Source organism: Microtus oregoni, unplaced genomic scaffold (genome assembly GCF_018167655.1).
Source record: "Microtus oregoni isolate MIOR12 unplaced genomic scaffold, Mior012 000126F_ref0000101, whole genome shotgun sequence".
Lineage (NCBI taxonomy): Eukaryota > Metazoa > Chordata > Mammalia > Rodentia > Cricetidae > Microtus > Microtus oregoni.
In genome coordinates, this window is record NW_024544769.1 from 695,589 (window position 1) to 719,131 (window position 23,543).

At 34.9% G+C, this 23,543-nt stretch overlaps 1 pseudogene; it reads left to right on the forward strand.

Annotated features, from left to right (window-relative positions):
- Nucleotides 1-13,065: 13,065 nt before the first annotated feature.
- Nucleotides 13,066-23,051, forward strand: LOC121444451 (annotated as a pseudogene).
- Nucleotides 23,052-23,543: the final 492 nt, after the last annotated feature.

A 23,543-nucleotide genomic window follows, 5' to 3' on the forward strand; every position in this document is an offset into this window, starting at 1 on the left:
TGTATGAGTATGTAATCATTTTTCTCTAATAAATGCAAAAGAAACTGTGGATTTTCTATTACTATTATTCAATTCTAGTTAATTTAGTTTTTCATTTTTAAATAGAATAGACAAACATATAAATCAACTATTTTCTTGAAATATAGTATTGGGCTTATTAGAGATATTTAATTTGAAACATATAACACTAATTTAAAGAAACATCCTAAAACAGGGCCTGGTTCATAGAACATGCTGTATTTAGCTTTCTGGCTGAGATCAGAAAGTCTCAAAACTTTAAATTTGTTATTTACAGAGAATCTTAAACAATAGTGGCTTCTAAAGTATCATGGACAAGGACAAAACTTCAAGATGTTGTCCATGTATAGCATGTCTGCTAAAATGGAAATAAAATAAAGAAAATTCTGTAATCTAATAGACGAATTAATTCTGAACTATTGTTTCAAAGACATGCTCTGTTAGCTAGCTACTTTATTATTACTCTGACAAAAATACCTGACAGAAACCATCTCAAGGAGGGAGAACTTATTTGGACTACGGTTTGAGAGATTCTAGTGGGACGTTATTTTGTCCTGTTTCTGAGACCTTTGCAAGGCAGGCAAAATCTTGGCAGTGTATTGGGGTGTGTCTATGAGGTGCTTGTTCATCTCATGGTGGGTAAGAATCACAGGATAGGAGAAGAGTCCAGGATAAGATAGCTTTTCAAAAGCATTCTTGATGAATCACTTCCTCTAACTAAGCCAAATCTCCTAAAGATCTCAGACTTCTTGAAATAGAACTACCATCTGGAACTAAACATTTATAATATGGGCCTAAGAGGGGTATTTGATATACAGATCAAATATATATATATATATATATATATATTTATCATTTATATATATATATATATATATATATCATCTTCCTATTACTTTTGGCACCACACTTTATTGGTAGCTCTAGAGAGGAAAAAAAATGATAAAATTTACATAATTTTATAGACTTTTTAAAATTTGTTTTAATTATGTCTGTAAGTCTCTCTCTCTCTCTCTCTCTCTCTCTCTCTCTCTCTCTCTCTCTCTGTGTGTGTGTGTGTGTGTGTGTGTGTGTCTGTATCTGTGTACATGAATGTAGGTTTCAGCCATGGCTTGAGAAATGTTCCTGGAGCAGTTGTGAGCCTCCTGATGTAGCTGCTGGGAACTGAACTTGAGTTCTCTGGAAGAGCAGTACACACTCTTAGCTGCTGAGACATCTCTCCATTTCCATCATACTATAATTTAATGCCAATATTTTTTCCCATTAAAGTAGCTTTATGAAAGCAAGGATCCTAGTTAACTGGTTCTAAACCTTATTTAAGTGTCAGGCATTATTCATGACATGAAATAGATACTTGATAAGTGAAAAAAATCATTGTAAGAGACTAAACTTGAAATAGAAGACTATTTTACTATTTAAAGATATGCAGAAAACAGAAACATACAAATACAAGTTGAAAGAAAATGCTATTTACAAAAAAGGCCTTTGTGTAACAAGCAAGAATAAATATATTAAGGAATCCATAGCTGTTCACATCCTCATATTTAAAATGGTCAGTTCATAAACACTGAATATATTTAAAGGCTGGTTCAGATCTCAACCTTCCAGGTACAATGTCTGAAAAATACAGAGATTATGTTGATAGAACAGAGAACCTACATAGAAAGACATCAAAAGTTGGAGTCTGAGTAAGAGCCTGACACCAAAGGTATGATGAATAAAGCCAATTCATATCATGTTGTCGCATTTCTGTAGTCTTCAAACATCAATTCATTTTCAGTAGTTCTCAGGAGACCCATAAACATAATAGCAGATACTTTGACTGATGTAGAAGTGTGTGTGTGTGTGTGTGTGTGTGTGTGTGTGTGTGTGTATGGGTGTGTGAGAGTGTGTGTGTTTGCTGATGTGATTAGATGACGCAGAAAAAAATTCTACTTCAATAAGTCATAGATACCTCCATGTCCTTTATAAGAATACCATCCAGGCAAGTTTTTCTCTGAAGAATTACAGTTTTAATGAAAGAAGACACTATGATGCCTCTGTGGTGGGTCTAAGAAACACCATACAGTGTGCTAACAAATCAAAACGAGATTTACAGCAATAACCAAATTTTCTGGGGGGTAACACAATGATGTGGGAGAAGGCAGTTTGGATTTTGAGTCAATTTTGTAGAGGGTGGTCATGTCACATCCCACTGGAGACCAAGCTGTTATAAATACTTTTCTTCTGCTTTCATAAAAGAGAGATAAATTAACAAATGCCAGTTTAATTATTGCAGGCTTTTGAGAGAAAGAACTCTTGTCTTTGGTACTCATAACGTCTTAGTAGCTGAATCTATTTCATCATATTTTTGATGATGGTGAGTAAGGAGATGACATTAAGTGAAATGATCTGTCATAAGTCTTTGAGGATGAGGTATATTATGTCTGTTAAAGATGAGCTTACAAATGTTTTATTTTGATTTACATTAATATTTGCTCAATGATATGCTTTCTCATTCTTTGTATACTTCATTGTTTTTGTTGTTAAACGTGCTTATATTTTTAGAATGTTGTTTTAAAATAACCCATAGTTCTTTAAGTTTGAAATTTCTCTAACACAAAACTATGACAACTTACAATTTTGGTGTTTGCTAAAATATTTATACTTTATTTCTATTCTTATGTCACTTTGTTTTCTCCCATCCTATTAGATGGATTGATTTTTTTCCCTGTGGTTCTCCTTTTCTCTATTCAGGTTTTGAGAATAATATATCTTTTCCTCAGGTGATTGTCTTTATGTTTTTATTAGCTTATATAAATCCACTAATTACTTTTGCTTAAACATTTTGTTTTTGGATAATTAAAGATTCATGTACAACATTAAGAAAATAATGTGCAGAAAACTGTATGTACTCTGTTCCAGTTTTCCCCAATAATATCATCTTCCAAAACAATACTGAAATTATCATAAACAGGGGTTGAGTATGTAATTCAGTGACAGAGTATTTACTAGCACACAGAAAATCCCAGGTTAGATCTTTGGCTTCAAAAACAAAAACAAAACAAAACAAACAAACAAACACAGAGGAGGGATTGTGCCAGGCCCAGCAGTTATGGGTTCCCCAGCTAGCACTCTCTTCTTCCTTCTCTAGAAACTCCACACCATTGCTATCTGAGGACCTACCCTCCTCAGTTTCCACAGGTCCCCCCAGACCTCAGACTACCCCCATTTAAGGAACAAACCTAGGCCTGTGCAGGTGCTGGCCAGAAAACACTATCTTCTTGCTTGTTCTGTAGCCCAAGCCACTACCATCTGAGGACCTATGTTGAGCCACTGGCACATTTCAAAGAAGTACTCCTTTCTGCCTTCCCTTTGGAACCCAAACACTGTGAGTTGGATATCCTCGTTGAGTTCTAGTTTGCAGCACTGCACTGGGAATTGTCATCTTCTCTCTGGTACCCTAGCCTAAAATTTCTGTATGGCCCCAGGATTGGACCCCAAACACGACCCAGGAGAGGCAAAATATTCAAGTTTGGAAAACAAAAAATAGAAATTCAAATATGCACTCAACAATGGTTGGACAGGTAATGATACCAAAAGCCAAACCAAGAACTTGATCCCATGTGCCCTAGTACAACAACAAAATGTTACAAAATAAACAAAACCATGTATGTCCTCCAAAAACTAGTACTCTCATGGTAATATCCCCTGAGGAAAGTACCCCAGAGAGTAAACTCCAAATAACAATTATAAATTTGCTCAAAAATCTCAGGAAAGACATGACCAAATTTCAGAATAAAAGCATAGGAAAAACAACCAAATAGTTTAATGAAATTAGAAAGACAATTCAGGATATGGAAGCAGAATTTGTTAAAGAGATAGAAATTCTGAAGAAAATTAAAACTGAAGTGAATTTTGTAATGAAAAATTGAGTAAATCTAATAAAAAGTTCTGTGGAAAGACTCACCAATAAAATAGATTAAGTGTAAGACAGACTATCAAGGCTTAAAGACAAGGTAGAGAATTGGATCACTCAAAGAAAATTATGAAAATTTAAAAAGAACAGTGAAAAATGCAGGATCTTTGAGAAACCATGAAAAAGACAAAATTTATTAATTATGGATGTAGAAAAAGAAATAATCTAGATTAAAGTCATTGAAACCATTGTCAGCAAAATCACAGATAATTTCTTAAATCTAGAAAAGGAGATGCCTATTTAGATGCAAGTGGCTCACAAAACATCAAATATACAGGGCGAGAGAAGAAATTTGCCAATGTCATATAAGAGTCAGAACTCTAAATGTGCAGAACAAAGAAAGGATGCTGAAAGCTTCAAGACAGAAAGACCAACTTATGTAGAAAAACAAGTCTCACAGAATAAGAACCAACTTCAGTGGAAGCTTTAAAAGCCAGAAGAGTTTGAACCAATGCTCTACAAGTTCTGATGCACCTCAAATGGCAGTCCAGAGCAACATTTAAAACTGTTAAAATTGAAGAAAGAAAATATTTACAAGATAAAGGCACAGTAAAACATTTATGACCACCAATAGACAATACTGGAAGGAATACTTCAGATGGAAATGGAGAATAAATATACCCACAGATGTCAGAGGGATAAAACATTGTTGGAACAGTGGTAAATAAAAGAGGACTAAGAAAACAAGCACCATTAAAATCAACAAGATGATAGTAATCAATCCACATCTATCTATTGTACGAGTTCTAATTGGTCTCAATAATAAAAACCCAGAGCCAGATATAAGGGTAAATGGTGAAAGATCAGAGAGACAAAGGAACAAGCCACAGCCAAATCTTGTCTTGCTTACTCCTCAACTGAAAGGGGCTGAGCTCCTGTCTTGTCCCAACTTATACTACTCTCTCCAACCAGCCATATCACTTTCTATCTGTTTGTACAGACCTCCAGACCTCTATGGTTAGCTAGTGGTTAACACTGCCCTCTGAATTCAGGCAAGTTTTTTTTTTTTAAGTTGAAGGTCTTGGATTTTATTTTTTTTTAATTATTTATTTATTTATTAAAGATTTCTGTCTCCTTCCTGCCACCGCCTCCCATTTCCTTCCCCCTCCCCCAATCAACTCCCCCTCCCTCATCAGCCCAAAGAGCAGTCAGGGTTCCCTTCCCTGTGGGGAGTCCAAGGACCTCCCACCTCCTTCCAGGTCTAGTAAGGTGAGCATCCAAACAGCCTAGACTCCCACAAAGCCAGTACGTGCAGTAGGATCAAAACCCAGTGCCATTGTTCTTGACTTCTCAGCAGTTCAGGCAAGTTTTATTTGTTAGAGGAATAACAAAATATCACCACATCTATCTATTGAATGTAGGTGATTTTGCCTCCCCAAATTAATACACCCAAGTTATCAGGCTACATTATTAAAAAGCAAGTTTTTTATTTGATATGTTCAAGAAACAAACATCATCACCAAAGACAGATGATATCTCTAAAATGATAGGGAAGGTATTCTAAGAAATTAAAACAGGAAATAAATAGGAATTACTATTCTAATATATCTGATTAAATAACAACAAAATAAAGATAATAAAATAATGTCACATCATACCAATCAAGGGTATAATCCACCAAGGGAATATTGCAATAGTAAACAAATTTGTGCCAAATTATAAACCCCCATCACTTAATAAAATATTTAACAATACTAAGAGCTCAGTAAATATTGAAAGACTGAAAAAGTCTATATTTTAATACATTTGTACTTGTCTTTTATCATCTAAATATTAATATCTGTTACCAGTAATCAGAATATGACTAAAACATGCATATATGCTGAGTCACATATTACATAATGACAGAAAAATATTCTGAGAAAGGTTTCATTAAGTAGCTATGTTGCTTTATGAGGATCATAGAGTATAGTTGCACAAACTAGATCATATACATCAGTTACTCAAGTTGGCTTTGTAATGTAGTCAAGAAATGTTGAAAGTATAATGCATATGAGGGTGCTTCAGTTGTAAAGGAATACTGTTCTTGTTAAGTCTTTCTACAATTAGAATAAGTACCATTCAAAGTAATTATAAAAGTATAGTAAAATATATATGCAATAACATAGTATTTATTACCAAGTATTATGTACAATGCAAAATTATATATACTAATCTTTATAATCTTTCTAAAACTGTAAGTTTATTTAAATGAGCTTCAACATGAGCACATGAATAATACATTGAATTATTATACCATGCTTATTGTGTGATGTGAATTTTTCAGTTCCACTATGGCATTTTAAGATCATGTTTACATATGTGTTCTGGAGGTAACCAAAATGATTTGTAATGAATGATTGCATGTATGCATATGCACTATTATGTTTTATACAATTCACTTATTTAATTCCCACAACATACCATGTATCCATCTTTTTCAGAAACTGTGTCATACACAGTTCATATGACTTGTCCATGTTAATAATACTCAATAAATAGTCAAGTTGGAATTTAATTAACTCAAGTAGTTTTTTTCAAAATCTATGGTCACTCAAAATACATTAAGAATCCTTACATTACTGATAGTGATATAGACTTCATGTGACATATATAAAGCAAAGTTAAATGAAAAAAATTAACCTTGGCCTTGTCAGCTTATCCCAGTGGCTCTCTCCAATCTTCCCTTTACCTTTAATCTTCCCTTCCTTTTTCATGGAATTTATATTTTTTATATATAAACCAGGTTAATTACCATGAAATAACATTGAAAATCTAAACTGTATAGCTTTAACGATTACCAAAAGTAAATATTACATTTTTTTAAAGGCAGAGTCTTGCATTGTAGCCTTGGCTGGCTGGAACTTGCTTTGTCTATCAGACTGTCTGGGAATTCACCAAAATCTGCCTGCCTCTGCCACCCAAGTGCTGGAATCAAAGACATATGGCACAACACCAAGCTTGAAGTTCGCATTAGTAGTGCCAACATTTTTTCTTTTATCTTTCTTATTCCTAAGATCAGAAATTATTTGAATCTTGTCTTTTGGTCACGTCTTTGAATCTTATGTTAGGTTGCTTGGAGTGTCATAAGAGAAAGAGAATGGCAGGGTGAATGAAATAACAGAAATTATTTCTCACAATTCTGGAGGATTAAGAGACCAAGATAGGTTGTATTTTAAAGTGTATTCTTTCAGTTTGTAGTTCCTTGCCATCTCCTTATGCTTATACAACTGTTGCTTTATGTACACACAGAATATGATCACCAAGTTTTTCCATATAGTCATTTATTCCTTTGTGGCAGTGCTGTTCTCTGGCCTCATTTAAACCTCAATAACTCCATGAGTATCATCTCTAAATACCAACACATTAGGAGTCAAGAATTGTGAATTAATGGAGGAACACAAACATTCAAATTTGGGGATGATGAAGAAACAAATAGCAACACTAAAGACTTGTATAAATACCTGATACTCTGAGAAAATTTAAGTTTTCAAAACTATCATTTAAAAAGTAATTTCCCAAGCCAAAAACAAAATATGGTTTTACACATAACAGACACATATTTTTCATTTCTTTATTTTAGATAGGTATTAGCATTATGGTCAATGACAGTTCTTGGAAGTTTCTAGTTACTTGCACAATTTATGATTATTTCTGGAAATCTTTCCCCACCCTGAGCTGCTCAGAGCTCAAAGCAATTATCTAGCAAAGAATTGTATCAACAACCAAGAATATACTCTACATCTCAAAAATTATTAACCTGCTGCAGAGTGGAAAGGGACACTAACAAATTCTTTTGTGTGGCATTGCTGTAGCTTTTATTTTTTTGTACCCATAGGCCTAAATCTTATAACTGGGATGCAAAGTTCCAGGCCTTACATGTTGAAAAATGAGTGTTAAAATTATTTCACTGCTTTCTGTTCTCACTCATATTTGGTTTCTAGCCATAAATAAAGGAATTGAGCCTATAATTCGTGATCCTAGAGAAGCTAAATAAGAAGGTGAACCCAGAGAAAAACATATAGGCATCCTCCTGAATATTAACCTTCATCGGGCGATGAAAGGAGACTGAGACAGAGACCCACATTGGAGCACCGGACTGAAATCTCAAGGTCCAAATCAGGAGCAGAAGGAGAGAGAGCACGAGTAAGGAACGCAGGACCGCGAGGGGTGCACCCACACATTGAGACAATGGGGATGTTCTATCGGGAACTCACTAAGGCCAGCTGGCCTGGGTCTGAAAAAGCCTGGGATAAACCTGGACTCACTGAACATAGAGGACAATGAGAACTACTGAGAACTCAAGAACAATGGCAATGGGTTTTTGATCCTACTGCACATACTGGCATTGTGGGAACCTAGGCAGTTTGGATGCTCACCTTACTAGACCTGGATGGAGGTGGGTGGTCCTTGGACTTCCCACAGGGCAGGGAACCCTGATTGCTCTTTGGGCTGATGAGGGAGGGCGACTTGAATGGGGGAGGGAGAGGGAAATTGGAGGAGGTAGAAATCTTTAATAAATAATTAATTAAAAAAGAAAAACAAACGGGGAGAAAAAAGAAAAAAAAAGAAAATTATTTCACTGTTACTATTGTATATATATGGAACAGGATATATTTGTTTTTTTTCAACAATAACAGGCTTCCTAGTTAAATGACCATAATTTTAAACTCTGAAGAACTGATGCTCTGTAGATACCACAATCTATATTTAGTTACAGAACTCTACTGATATGGCAAGGCAACTTATTCATATCCATTTCATTTCAAAAAAGAGGCAGATTGTGACTCTGTGTGTGTTTATGTGTATGCGTGTGTCTGTACACAAGTTGCACCAAACACACTCTAGTAAGCAAGTTATATACTTGGCTCTATAGACCTAGACTTTTACAGATGATGTGGAGAAAGAATTGATTTCTTTAATGCTTTTAACAGTTCTGCTAGGTGCCTTCCTTGTTTGTGGAGTAAGAGCTTTTCTTTTCCTTTCTCAATGTTACCTTTTCCTTTCACTACTGATTTGGCTTTGACATAAGACAAAGAGGTTAATGGACTGCCCAGTTCTTTCCTTGCTCTTACATTGTTCTCTGACAATCACTGTATGCTCTGTCTTCTTTCACATTGATTTGGGAGGACGTTTTACACTGTTGAATAATGAACCCCTAGAACTGAACTTGTACACCCTTTAAAACAGAAAATACATTTTGTGTGACTCTTGAAACCTGTGAAATTCCAACTCTGGTGTGGGGGATGCAAGTAGGCAGTCTTTGTCTGCTCCATACTTACACTAGCCAAAGCTTTGGCACTTGGTAAGAGCAGCTGCGTGCATGTGCTTATTTGGAGAAAACAAATTGGCTTTCTCAATAAAGCAAATGACCTTTTTATTTATAGATGCTGTTTGGGTATTCGTTTTTGAAAGCAAAAATAAAAAAATAAAACATGTTTTTTACAGCTAAATCTGTTTGAGTTTTCACCTTCCCAGTGTTAGCTACCTTTTCAGGAAATAAAATGCTTTGTCTTTTAATGTCAATTTTTTTTTGACCTGGACTGTTCTTTTTTTCTTTTGAACAATCTTCATTGAATTTTAAATATTGCTTGTTTTTCAAGTATGTGCATAATTTTCCTGCCCATAAACCAAAATATGAAGGAAAAATGTCATTGAAATCATTCTCACAATAAATAAAACATGCACATACTTGTTGGAGAGAAGGAGGTAATGAATTTTAAACATACCATCAAGTCTTGAAGGAGTCATGGTTTACAAATATAATAACCAAACATTATTTATTTTGCTGTTTTGATTTCTTTCTTTTCAAGGATTTGAAGTATAGACCCACTAAAAAGTTAGAATAAGTCTTTGAAAAATGTTTCCTGAGTCACCCCAGGGAAGGTGTTGAGTCACAGAGAACATACCTTTTCACCTTTTCATGAGCCAGGATAAGTCACTTTGACTGATTCACTGCCTGACCATTGGGCAAAGAATAAATCATTTAGGAAAATGCCAGTTGAAATGTTGGTGCACGGTAAGGTCATCTGTTGAAGTTTTCCTTTGTATCTGTATCATCTTCGAAAATCCCCAGTGATAAAACACAATGTAAATAATGAATATTTATTCTTTATTATTTTTCTTTCAAAATGTATATATTGTATTGTGCTCAAATCCACTTTAGAACCAATTTGGTAGGAATTAAATAACACAAGGAATGAAGCAACATAACTTTGTTTCTCCAAGTTCAGATAGAAATCAATTTAGCAAAAAGTAAAACTCCTCCATTCCTATCCATAAATATTCAAACAATATAAAGTAATAACACTAAACAGACATAGAAAAATTGAAATATACCAAAATGCCCCAAAAGTGTGTTGAAGTTAATATATGAAAATTATCTTGGTTACAAAGAATTGTCATTTTTCCCATAGCACTAGCCAAGATACTTTATCATATTCTGGCAGCAATTCAGAAAACAGTTTCCTTACCATGTGTTAGTTCATCAGTAAGCATACTTTTCAACAATATGTTATCAGACTCTAGCTAGCAACTGGTACTTATACAGAGAAGGAACGCAAACAACCGTCTGAATTAATTTTAAATACTTACAAAACCAATTCTCTATTCTCCCATCTCCTTAAATAAATATTAAAATATAAGATCAAAATTATATGCCTGAACAATTAATATTGAAATGAAGCAACATCTCAGCATGGTAAAGGAAAACAGTTGCAATTATTACAGCTAACACTGTGGAAAATTGAGTATGTGTTGCTAACACTTCCCTTCCTACTATAGAAAATTTCAGGAGCAATTATAACAATTTATCAAGCATTTGCTGGATAACTGTATACACTATGCTATGCACTGTTAAACGTCATTAAAATGGAGCAGTTCAAAATATTTGGGCCTTTGAAAAACTCAAAACTTAAAAAAAGACATTAAAATAACCATAAAAACCAATAATAAAATGGTTCACTATTATTTTGAAGTCATTAAGGTAGCAAATCTTCTCTTGTAAAAGCAAGAAATGAGTTACTACTATTCACTATAACCATTATTCTTCATGAATCAGACATTTTGCTATTAGACACTTTGAACCCAATATCTTCTTGAGTGAAGGCATATACCCAAGTGTTGAATGAAACAGGTGTAAAATTGGCAAGCAAGTTAAGTGATTGATGGCCTTTTATGACCCAACTCTAAAACAGATCAGTGCAAATGGAGATACTCACAATAACCACTGAATGAGGAGCCTCAAGGTTTCAAAGCACTTTATGAATAACTTTATTTCTAATTACACATTTATAGAATATTTGTGTTTTATGCATAAATTACTGAAAAGACAGTTGTATGTATTGTATTAATTTTCTAGTGCTGCCACAACAAAGTACCGTAACTCAGCAGCATAAAAATCAGAAATCTGTTTCTTTGTAGTTCTTGAGGCTAGTGATCCAAGGTCCAGGAATCAGGAGGGTCACTGTCCTCTGAATCCCATCACCTCTCTCTCTTGCTTATAGATGGACATTTTCCTCCTGTTTTTTTTTTCCAGAATCTTCACTCTGTGTGTCTGTGTCCTCACCTCTTCTTATCAAGATAGTAGCAATATTCAGAGATACTGCTTTGAAATAGGAATTTAGGCTCACACTTCCACCAAGAACTCCATATAACCCACAGGAGCAAGTACAGTTTTCAAACAAATGAATAATAGAGACAAAATAATAAAATAGAGTTTAATGTATACACCACTGAGCTGATTGTTAATGCCACAAAGATGAACAGAAAAAAAAAAAGAGGAGACCACAACAGTGTAAACTCTATTCATAAGTGCTGAGTGGATTTGGAGAAAATACACATTCATCATGGATATTTAACAGATTTCTTGGGCTGTCTTTTGTTGTTTTCACTGTTGTTACTGCTGTTGTTTTGATTTGTTTTAAGTCCATAGTTTCTTAATAAAGGCTATACGGGTCTAGAAAATTTAATACTGGTACAAGATATGATCAATTTACTTCTTCTCAACCAAAACAAGTCTATTAAATTGTATATTCCCGTGGAATTATATCTATAATAATTATTCTAGCAGATGGTTAATATACTGGAAACTCTGATTTTATAGGAATTAAAGGGATCTATTCTGGCTCCCAGGAGTATTTGTTACTGAATTTCACACACCAAAAAAAAAAAAAAAAAAAAAATTAACAAAAAAACTTTTATTAGTTGTTGCTGTGAATAAAAAACCTGACAAAATCATCCTGAGGAAGAGGGCTTATTTTGCCTCAGAGTTTGAGGCCATGCTCTGTCACAGCAAGGAGCAATGACAATTCCCAATGGCAGGAGCTTGAAGTAGCTGGTTTCATTGCATCTACAGTAAAGAAGCAGAGAGCAATGAATCCTTTGTGCTTGGCTCTTTCTCCTTTTTATTCATTTCTGGTCCCCAGCCCATGAAAACATGCCACCCACATTTAGGATGGGTCTTCCTACCACAATTAACCTAAGTAAAATAAACTCTCAGACAAGTGCAGAAAGTTGTTTCCATGGTGGTTTGAATACCAGGAAGTTGTCAATCATTGTGAACTATAGCAAGCCTCATTACAGAGCTGTAGATGTAAAGGGGTAAGGAGCTCTTACAGAATGAGAAAATAAAACTTCTCTGATTTCTTATGAACTGTAAAAACCAAAAATTCTGCTTGTGTTTTCAAATTTGAGAGTGACATTGGCTGTTTTAGGTACTAATCTTAATTGTATCAGTTATAAGAAAACATGTCCTAAATCTGTACTAATTTAATTATGCTCTATCATAAAACATAGCATTTCTTAGTCAGTTTTCTCTACATTAGTATTTCTTTGCAGAAAGAATCTTAAGCTGCACAAACTTCAGGGGAAATTTCTGGACAAACAAATAATAAATGAGCTGTGAAGGTAAAGTTTAGTCAGACAATGAAGTAGGAGCTATGCCTTACCCTAATGGTGAAAGGTGGAAATGTGTTATGGTTACTTAGCACTGTCCCTGAAGCGACTTTGGGTGCAGTTTCTCCAAAGACTTCTGTAATATTTTGAGGGTTTTCTAAAATTGAAGATTTTAAAATAAGAACTTAGAAAACATTGTTGAGAGAGAAAAAAAGATGGCGGAGGGGCAGGTTCTGGTGTTGGACGGCCGAGGTCATCTTCTGGGTCACCTGGCGGCCATTGTGGCCAAGCAGGTACTTCTGGGCCGAAAGGTGGTCGTTGTTAGCTGTGAGGGCATCAACATTTCCGGAAATTCTACAGAAACAAGTTGAAATATCTGGCCTTTCCCCGAAAGCGGATGAACACCAATCTCTCCCTAGGCCCCTAACATTCCCGAGCCCTGAGCCACATTTTTTGGAGCACTGTGCGAGGGAGGCATGCTGCCCCACAAGATCAACCGAGACCAGGCTGCCCTGGAATGCCTCAAGGTGTTGGATGGGATCCGTCCACCCTATGACAAGAAAAAGCGGGTGGTGGTCCCTACTGCCCTCAAGGTTGTGCGGGTGAAGCCTACCAGGAAGTTTGCTTACCTGGGGCGTCCGGCTCATGAGGTCAGGTGGAAGTACCAGGCAATAACAGCCACTCTGGAGGAGAAATGGAAGGAAAAGGCCAAGATGCACTATCGGAAGAAGAAGCAGCTCTTGAGGCTACGGAAAAAGGCAGAAAAGAACATAGAGAAGAAAATCTGCAAGTTCACAGAGGTCCTCAAGACCAACAGACTCCTTGTGAGCCCAATAAAGACTATTTGTGCCTCAAAAAAAGAAAAGAAAAGAAAAAGAAAAGAAAAAAAAACATTGCTGAGTATTGTTGAATTGCTTATTTTTTAATATCTATGAATGAAATTATGTGGTCAGTGGCCATATCCTTCTAAATCTTAGCATACTTCGAAGGAGATAGCTAAGCAAATACTCAACCGTTCTCTGAAATGAGAGCTGGAGTGTATATGATCAAAACACATGATGCATATGCCGTTATGAAATTCCTTACATTACACAATTAAAATGTCTTAACGGAAGTTTTTAAAGCAAATTCTCCATGTTAACTCAGGTAATGAGTGTATTACGATGAATGTTTTATTACCCACTACTCCTCCATACAATTCCTTAAGTAATGATTTTGGCAATTAAATTGGTGGCTGCGCTTCTACGATTGATCCAGTAAAGAGTAATTTGGCCTCACATTTGATGTACAAAGCATTTTGTTTACACCATTAGTTGTCCTCCAAGCTTGTGCTGCTTCAGACATGTTTTCCTTGCACTGAGAAATGAGAGAACTGGGAAAATGAACTGAGGGAACAGAGAAATTAATATTTCAATGGCTAGGTTTAAATTTATTGCCTTGAAAGAACAATAAGAAGTGCTAAGGACAAGGAGGAAAAAAATGTATCTATGACTTTCAAAAGGTCTTTTGATCTCTTTGAAAATATGAAGTTACATAATTTTGTATTTATGTGTGTATGTGGTTCTAAGGATGAAATCTAGTGTCTTGAGCATGCTAGGCAAGCACTCTAGAATTGCACTACATCCTCCCACACATGGATTTAATCTCTAATATTACAGAAGACTCAAACCCAATGAAATTCTAAATCATATAGAAACAAAGTTGCCATAGTGGGGCAAGGAAACAGGCTTGTCACAAGGGCTTAGAACATCCACAGAGATTCTTTGGTAGTGACTCAATATGTCTTAACCCTTCATTGGCCCTCACCCTAATAAACCTTTTGATTGCTTTCAAGTCAGTCTAAAATTGTAATTGAGTTAAAAAATAGTAAAATATACTTCACTTATTAACCAACTTGTTTCTTGAGATAGGTGAAGGTTTGATTAAATACCAAAGACAGTACACTGTGATGGAAAATACCAAACGAGGTTATTAAGAACCGGGCTAGAAGCTTTAAATATGTCCTTGATGTTTTTCTTTGTGTGTGTGTGTGTGTGTGTGTATGTGTGTGTGTGTGTGTGTGTGTGTAGTACGCACCTGTGTGATGCCCTGATTTATCACTTCCTGGCTTATTTCCTTGAAACAAGGTCTTAACGAAACTGAATCTGACTGCATTGGCTAGGTCGGCAGACCAGTGAGCTCTTGGGATCTGCTTTTTTACACTCACCAAGTACTAGAATGATGAACATGTGTACCATGCCCAGATTGTCTATATGAATGATGAAGTTTAAGACTAAAGTCCTCATGAGAGTACAGCAAGAATTCTTCTCCACTGCCACCTCTTCAGCTCCATGATACTTGGGGCTCTTTACACTTCTTTCAAATGCCATATATAACTAATCTGAAGATAACGCTGTACTATGTTCAAAATAGAAATGTTCTGTGTTCTCTTACCACATCCACCACTAGCAGCATGGTGCAGAATACCATCATCTGCAAAAGTTTCCTTACCAACAGGATCCTTGCTTTTCTCCTTTTCCTGAAAGAGATATCTTTCAAGGTCATGACTGAAATTCCAAGTAATTTCACCTCTCTGGCCTCCAGTTAAAATCCTGGAGGATCCAGATGGCCTAGGGTGATGCCTTGAGAATACTTGAATACTAGCTTTATCTCTGATGTTCATCGTAATCATGGTCCTCAATGACAAAACAGTGGATATTAAAATCTTGAAGTATCTAAATGCCTTCAGATAAAGATTCCTAAAATCTAAAACCCCTCAAAGTTCCTATTCAGACTGAGGAACTTTTCATATGTTCAAATCTCAAATTCTGAAAATCCTCCAATAACACTTCTCACTGGTTAAAATAAGGTTATAGAAGAGAGAAAAAAAAAAACAAACTTTGGTGAAAGAACTAACAAGTTTTCTGTTGGATGTAGGATGGTTGCTTCATGACAAGCAGAAAGGCAAGCCTAGCAAACTGGTTAACTATTATTTTAGAAGTGTCTGTATAGTTGCTTCTGGAGGACATTAATGTTTAAGTCTGAGCAGACTATGTGAAAATGATAGACTACATAGAAAATGAATGTCTTGGGTTGGAGGTCTGTGCTTCATCCAGAAATTCAAAATTTAGTTAAATATCATGGAATTTATTATAAACTACCTTAGGCCAAGGCAGGCCATCTTTGCCTTTAATCTATCCTGAAATACATATTTTATATATTGAATGTTCTTTCTAGATTCCTTCCTGTTGTTTTTCTTTTTTCTTTTCTCTTTTTCTTAAGCTATCAATATCAACATTTTAAAAATGACTTATCACCTTCCTTTTGCATCATTTCTTATGATGGAGATGTAAATTGTCTAAAGTCTTCTGAAACGTTCCAATCTGTTTTATGCATTCTCTCTAAATTTGCTGCTGCAAAACTCAGTATCTCAATGTTGAATTTTTGTTTAAGTATTGGTATCAATATGTAAATATTGCAACTTCAATAATTGAAGAAGTTCAATTCTATGTCTTCACTTGTAAAAGATAAAATATCTTAAAATCCTAGCTTTGAATGTCCATATATGTGGTGGAGACACATGGCGGTTTATGATTAATGTTTTGAAAAGGCCTAGGTTGTCTATCATATTAGTACAACACCAGAGATGATAATAGCTGTAAAGCTGACTGCACACAATCATCATCCACAATTACCTGTGCTTATGGGTTTTTGACCTATGTCTAAAACATAACTCATCTGTTTTAACATATTTAACCAATGAGACTATCATAAGTATTTCTGATGTTTGTGTTTTTAAAAATACGTGTGCTACTGTTGACAATTTTATTATGTATTCTTCCATGAGAAATTCTGTCATGTTCCTATTTTTCTTAAATTTATCTTTAAAATGTAAGTAATTGGGGGCTGGAGAAATGGTTTAGTAGTAGAGGGTCTAAGTTCAACTCCCAGGATCCACACTGAATGACACACTGTTGTGTGGAAATATAATTTCAAGGATCCCACACCCTTTTCTGCCTCTACAAGCAACTGCATTCACATATGCACACACACACACACACACACACACACACACACACACACACAGGCACACATACAAAAACACATAGATACACATGAATAAAAATAAAATTAAATCTTTTAAAAAGAAATAAGTACTGTTAAGTGTACTATGTGCTAAGAGAATAATATAAAACTACTAGAAATGTTTGTCAATTACTCAAACAGTAAGTGATTAATTTTCAAAATACGCAATGAATGTATACAACTATCAAAAGAATTAAATAAATTCTTCAAAAATGGGAAAATAGGGGCTGAAGAAATGGCTTAGCAGTTGGGAGTACACAATGTTCTTGCAGAGGACCTGAGTTTGGGTCCCAGCACTCATGTCAGGGTTAGGCAGTTCACAACTGCCTATACCTCCTGCTCCAGGGTATCTATTGCTCTCTTCTGGCCACCAGGGGTCCCTGCACTCATATTCACACACACACACACACACACACACACACACACACACACACACACACTTAAAAAATTGTTTAAAAATAGTTAAAATATTTAAAGATTTTTAAAGTATTTTTTACAGAGTTATACTTTTAGAATTTTAGATGATGGATATTTTAGACTTCAGGAATTTGAGCTGCCCTGATTCCATTGGGCATATACATTGTACATAGAATGCTTGTTGCCTAAGGACATTTTCATACAAGTAACCTCCATAGCCTGAATCTTTGTTCTCAACCTTTTCCTATTGTTAGGCCTCTTTATTTCCCCTGAAAATATCACCTCTGCTTTCATGGCATGTATATATATATATATATATATATATATATATATTATATCATATATATATATTATATATCATATATATATGATTTTCTATATCTCTATAAAATCTAGGAGAAACCACGTATAAGAGAAAGCATGATAATTGTCATTATGACACTGGTTTAATTCAATTAATTGATGATTTTCAGTTACGTTTTCCTCTAAATTCATTTCCTTGTAAATGATATAACTTTATTTTTGCTGAAAAACGGCCCACTGTATATAAATATTCCATTATCTTTGTACCACTGCATACCTAGATTTGGTCTATAAGCCAGGTACTGTGAATGGTTCTGGAATAAATACTGATGTGTGAACAAAGAAAGATTTTGTTTTGAAAATGATGTTCTGAATCCACTCACTTCTACCAGTTCTGCTTTGAGTTAATCCCTAGGAGAGAGAGGAAAAACTGATATGCCTTCCCAAATCTTTTCTTTCAGTTCTAAGTGGAACTCAGAATAGGAGTAGCATCCCTTTCTGCTGTTTGTATACATCGTTTCGGAGCTCACCATTTTATATTGAGTAACCAATTAGGGTACTCATCCTTGAGACAGACTTAGTGGGTATCTTTGTGTGTGTGTGTGTGTGTGTGTGTAACAACACTGGTCAAAGAAAAATAGTTTCTCAAGTTGAGAATGAGGGGGAATTGGGAGGGATTAGAGGGAAAGTACATGAAAGGGACCAGAGCAACCAAAGGAAAAAGGGAAAGTGATGTTATTACATTTTAATTCAACTAATATTTTTCAAAAAACGAATGCCATGCTAAGATTTATCTTGCACCCAGTAATGGCAGACTTACCACATTTATGCTATAATTTAACTTTCTCTTAAGAATCTTCAGCATGGAAAGCTAGTCAAAGTATGATCCTATGAAAACAGAAATGTTACTGAATGTACATTCAGTTACTCTGGAATTTAAAGTTAAATGTGACCTCAAGGGACAGGGTCCATTCTCAGTTATATTATATCACTGGCATCACCTTACTCAATGGGACTTCGCACTTTAAAGTTGCACTGCCTTAATTGTTTTTTGTCTCATTGCATTCCTCTCCATCCTTCCCACTACTACCTCACCATAATCCCGACCAATGTCCTGTAGCAAAACAAGTCGATTAGCTGTTAACAAACGGCTAGGACTCTCCAAAATGTGTACACAGATATCCAGACATACTTAATTTGTGGAACGTGGATCATAATTTTGTTTGTTTTATGGTGTGATAAAATGTATTTTCATTAAACTAGCAAAGGAAAACAATGAAAATGAAACATATTTAGTCTTTGATGCATATCAAGGCATCATGAAACTTAATATGTTAGGCAATAATTATTTATTGACTCAAATTTCTATGGGTAAAAGTTTCATTTGGACTTAATAATCAATACTGGCTTCTTTCTTGTGATCATGCATTGTCTAGATATCTAGCCCAAAATTCCATATATAGTAATGTAAGATTTCCAGGGAGTAAGAGTAGAGTCTTAATGGACTCTTATAATACTTAAAACTCAAGCTCTGATTTCCATATTTTAGTGATTAAAAAATGGTAAATGGTTAGTATATATTTAGAAGTAAAAAAAAATGGGCTTCAGCATTAATGGAAGCATCTGCTTCCTGGCCATTGGAGTTTGTTCTGGAAACCATCATGAATCCTCCCTAAACCTTACCATTAAGCCAAAGCTTGATAAGATGGGAATAAGGTATATTTAAAACCAAGCATAAATATTGAAATTATTTGAGTGAGAAACTGACTAAGATTGGATATACGTGCTAGAAATACCACACTGTCTGAATAATGGAAAATGAATTAGAACTGATTACAGGTGAGCATACATGAAGCAAATAATTTTGTTTAGAAACTCACTGTATTTATTCTGTGAAACAATGACTGTAGTTTTTGTAAGGATGAAGAGAGCTGAGGAACTGGAGAAGATAGGAACGCACAGGATACTAATGAAGTTGATGGGGAATGGAAGTACTTAAAGAATTATAAAAGATAATGCTAGATGTTAAATTAAATTTTGCTTATAATCCCAGCTTATTTGTCTTCTAATTTCTTTCAGGTCTTGAACTGATATATGAACAGTGCAACTGATTTTCTGTTATTAAGCAACATTGCTTCTAAAGTTGTTCAATGACAACATTTACATAATTGCATAGTTAATGTGTTATAAATACAGCAGGCATCTCAATACAATCTTATTCCAAATGCACAGTCCTGTATTCTTGTTACTTTTCCTGTTTTTGTGGCAAAAAACCCTGACAAAACTACTCTAAAGAAGGAAAATTTTATTTTGGCTCACCGTCTAATCCCATCAGAACAGGTACGTAAAAAGGAATAGGAACTTTATGCAAATGGTCACCTTGAATCTAGAGCCAAGAAGACAGCAATAGTTGCCCCTGTTCATTTCATTTAGCATCTTCCTTTAAATGTAGTTTGAGACACAAACCCAGGGAATTTTATTGTCATTCTTTATGGTGTGCTTTGTTACATCAGATAATACAATCAAGATAATCCCTGATAGGTGTTTCTGGAGACTTGTTTCCTAGGTGATTCCCGATCCTGTCAAGTGGACAGCCAACGCTAGCCCTCACAGTACTTGTGAAGAAGCTGAAATAGTTTGTTTTGAGGTAACTCCTTCATAGAACCCATGGATCCTTAAAGCTATTAGAAGAAATTTTCTTTGCCAGCTGGCAGGCTACACAGTAACCATGAGCTGTACTGATCTAGGATTTTATGTCCCCAAACCACATCATGGTTGACACACATCAATTAGCAATAAAAGCTAGTAAAAAGTGTACAGGAGCAAAAAAGCAAGATTAGTACATTTAACAACTTTTTCATAATTGTGAACTGTGTTGGATTAGGTATTGTTTCTCATTTTGGCAGGTGTTAGGGCCCACTTGGCTGGGCACTTAGGTAAAAAATGATGCCTTGGTGCTTCTAACATGGTGTCAGTTTTGCTAAATTCTAGGGGCCTAATATAAGTTGATTACCAGTGTTTTGAATTAAACAATCATGTTTTATAAACCAACAAGGACAATTAATATTCTATAGTTTCCAATTCTCAATAAGCTAACAATATTTACTGATAAAATTGTTTGTGCTTCATATATTTTCCCTGGTTTTTAAAATCTATAATCTATACACTGTTAATCTCAAGTAAAACTAGATTTAATTTTCAGGGATCACTGTCTCCATGTATCTTCCTTCCTTCCTTCCTTCCTTCCTTCCTTCCTTCCTTCCTTCCTTCCTTCCTTCCTTCCTTTCCTTCTTTTTTCTTTTTTTAGTTTTTATTATGGCATTAGTTACAATTCTATCCTTTTAAGGTTTACATTGTATTATAACTTCAGACAACACCATAGATACAAAGGAATGATATTTTCCTCTCCTCCATATCTTTTATCTACTTCTTATGTGCTTCAGTTTTGTCTGGGGAGAAAGTTTGCATAAATGAAAGTTACTTCCAGAAATGCATATTAGCTATCTAAGATACAAGTGGAAGAACAAGGTTAATTCTGAATTGTTTTATAATTACCATTTGAATTTTCAGTTTAAGTGATATTCATATCACCTTTTCATTTTTTTTTACATGCTTGTCATTATAAAAGGAAAGTAGAGGTTTTAAGACATTGGTTTCAGAGAGAAGGTTGGTGCCATAAAGCCTACTATCTTCCTGCATGCTAATATATCAAGCACTTTTCTCCATTTGACATTAGGAAAATAGGAAAGCAATGGCTTCTTAAGTTGAATGGAGACTAAAGTTTCACCTTCAAACAATAATTTCATCTCGTTCCAAACTTGAAATAAATCTTAGTAATGCCTTCAGTCCCCACAACAAATTAGCTCACATTAGAAAACCAACTAAATATAAAACAGCTGCGTGCACATCATTCTGCTTGATTGTGCATTTCAGTCCATAATATGAGTAGCCTTGTGTGCATACTGAATAATCCATACCCAGAGGGTTGTTTGGATGGTAGGTAATAAATTTATATTATATTGATTGGGGAAGTTTGAGAAAAGTAGCTCCACAAACTACAGTAATGAGAAACAACCATAATGTTGTGTGTCAATGATTATTTAGCTACACAGACAAGATTACTTCCCAGACCTGATTTACCACCATAGTAAAATGTATGTTGACTTCAAATGGACAAATTGAAAAGTAGTAGTTTTAGGATGAAAATGCAAATTTCAAAGAAGATCAGACAAGGATATTTCCAAGTGTAACTTTATTTTAAATATAATCCAGTTATTTCTAAGCTGGCATCTTGCTCTCACGTGACCAGAAGGCATAGAAGTTTGGTCTACTTGAGAAGTCCTTGTTTTTGGAAATGACTCCACACCCATAAAATCAGGCCAAAGGGGAACTCTTTCATTATAGAAAACAGTCATCATGCCTCTACCAACCATTTTGCTTACCATCATATTTGGTTTGTAGTAAAGGCTTAAGAAATGTTCATTTATACCAACCAGACAATCAATTAATATCCAAGGATAGTGAAAACATTTAAATGCATGGTAAGTGTGAGAATCGCATCTGTGACAAAAGATTTCTACAGTAAAATCACTGATTTTATATAAAAGCCCAAAGTAAAAACCTAAACATATGCTTGGACAAATCAAACTCTGAACCTCTCTTTCTCCATCTCTAAAATAGAGCTGGGAATATAACAAAGGAATTTAGAATAATACCTGACATTTACAAGGATTAAATCAACATCAGTAATCATTGTGATGAGGATTTATATGCATATCATTTTGAATTCCTGTATTAATCAGGGTCAATTCAGGAAAACACAAACAACTCTTGAAATGACAATTTAGTATATAAAACTATAATCCTTCATTATAAAAAAACACAAGAGGTCAGTGGGATTGCTCAAACAATTGGGATGTCAAGAAGAATAAGTAATGCTACTGGAGAAATGATTTTAACCACAATGAGAACTCAAGGGGCAAGGCTAGCGAAAGCAACCCTGAGCCATGACAGGCTTCCAAGGAGTTTTTGGGAGCCCTGAAGATAAAGAGAGAAGAAAAATGCAGTTACCTCACTTTTGTCCCTGAACACCTAGGCTTGTACTCATCAAATCCTTAAAGATACCATCTGATGAAGAAACTTTGGAATGGCCACCTTGTAGGGATTAGTCTTCTTACCAGAGAGCAGAGAAGGGGTACTGAAAAGAATGGTTTTGAAAGCCAGAATACTGGTCAACAATTTATATAGCCCAATTTTGTTGATTGTCTTGAATTATTGCTTTGCATGTCTTTTTTCTCAATAGACTCTGAATTTCTTTGGCAAGAGAGTCGTCACTTCAACTGCTTCTACAGCTGTTTCTACATTCATGATCAACTTCTCCTGGCAATACTGTGCTTTGCACATTATAGATATTTAGTTGTGAGGGTTGGTGAAAAGTTTTTGTGTGTCAGAATCTCTTGGATTCTAGCACATACTTTTTTTTCCTATGTGGAGAGTGAAATTAATATACTACATCTATTCTCACACAAGTTAGACTTTTCTACTGAGATGCAATGATATCTGCATTCTAACAACCTCTAAGAACGAACAACACACACAATTCTCTAAAGCTTTTACTTAGAAATCCTACTTATTTGTAGAATGAAACAATTTGCTAAGAGTTCTGAAACAAAACTCAAGAAATTGATATATCAAGGGCAAAATACCTCTGCACTAGATTTTAGACTTCTGCTTTAAAACAGTGAAAAATACATTGTATATTGTGACCCAACACACACACACACACACACACACACACACACACACACACACACACACACACACACACATACACACACACTTTTTTAAATAGACAATATATTCTATTCTTAAGGCAAGGGTAAAAAATACAAAAAATTAATTTAACTAT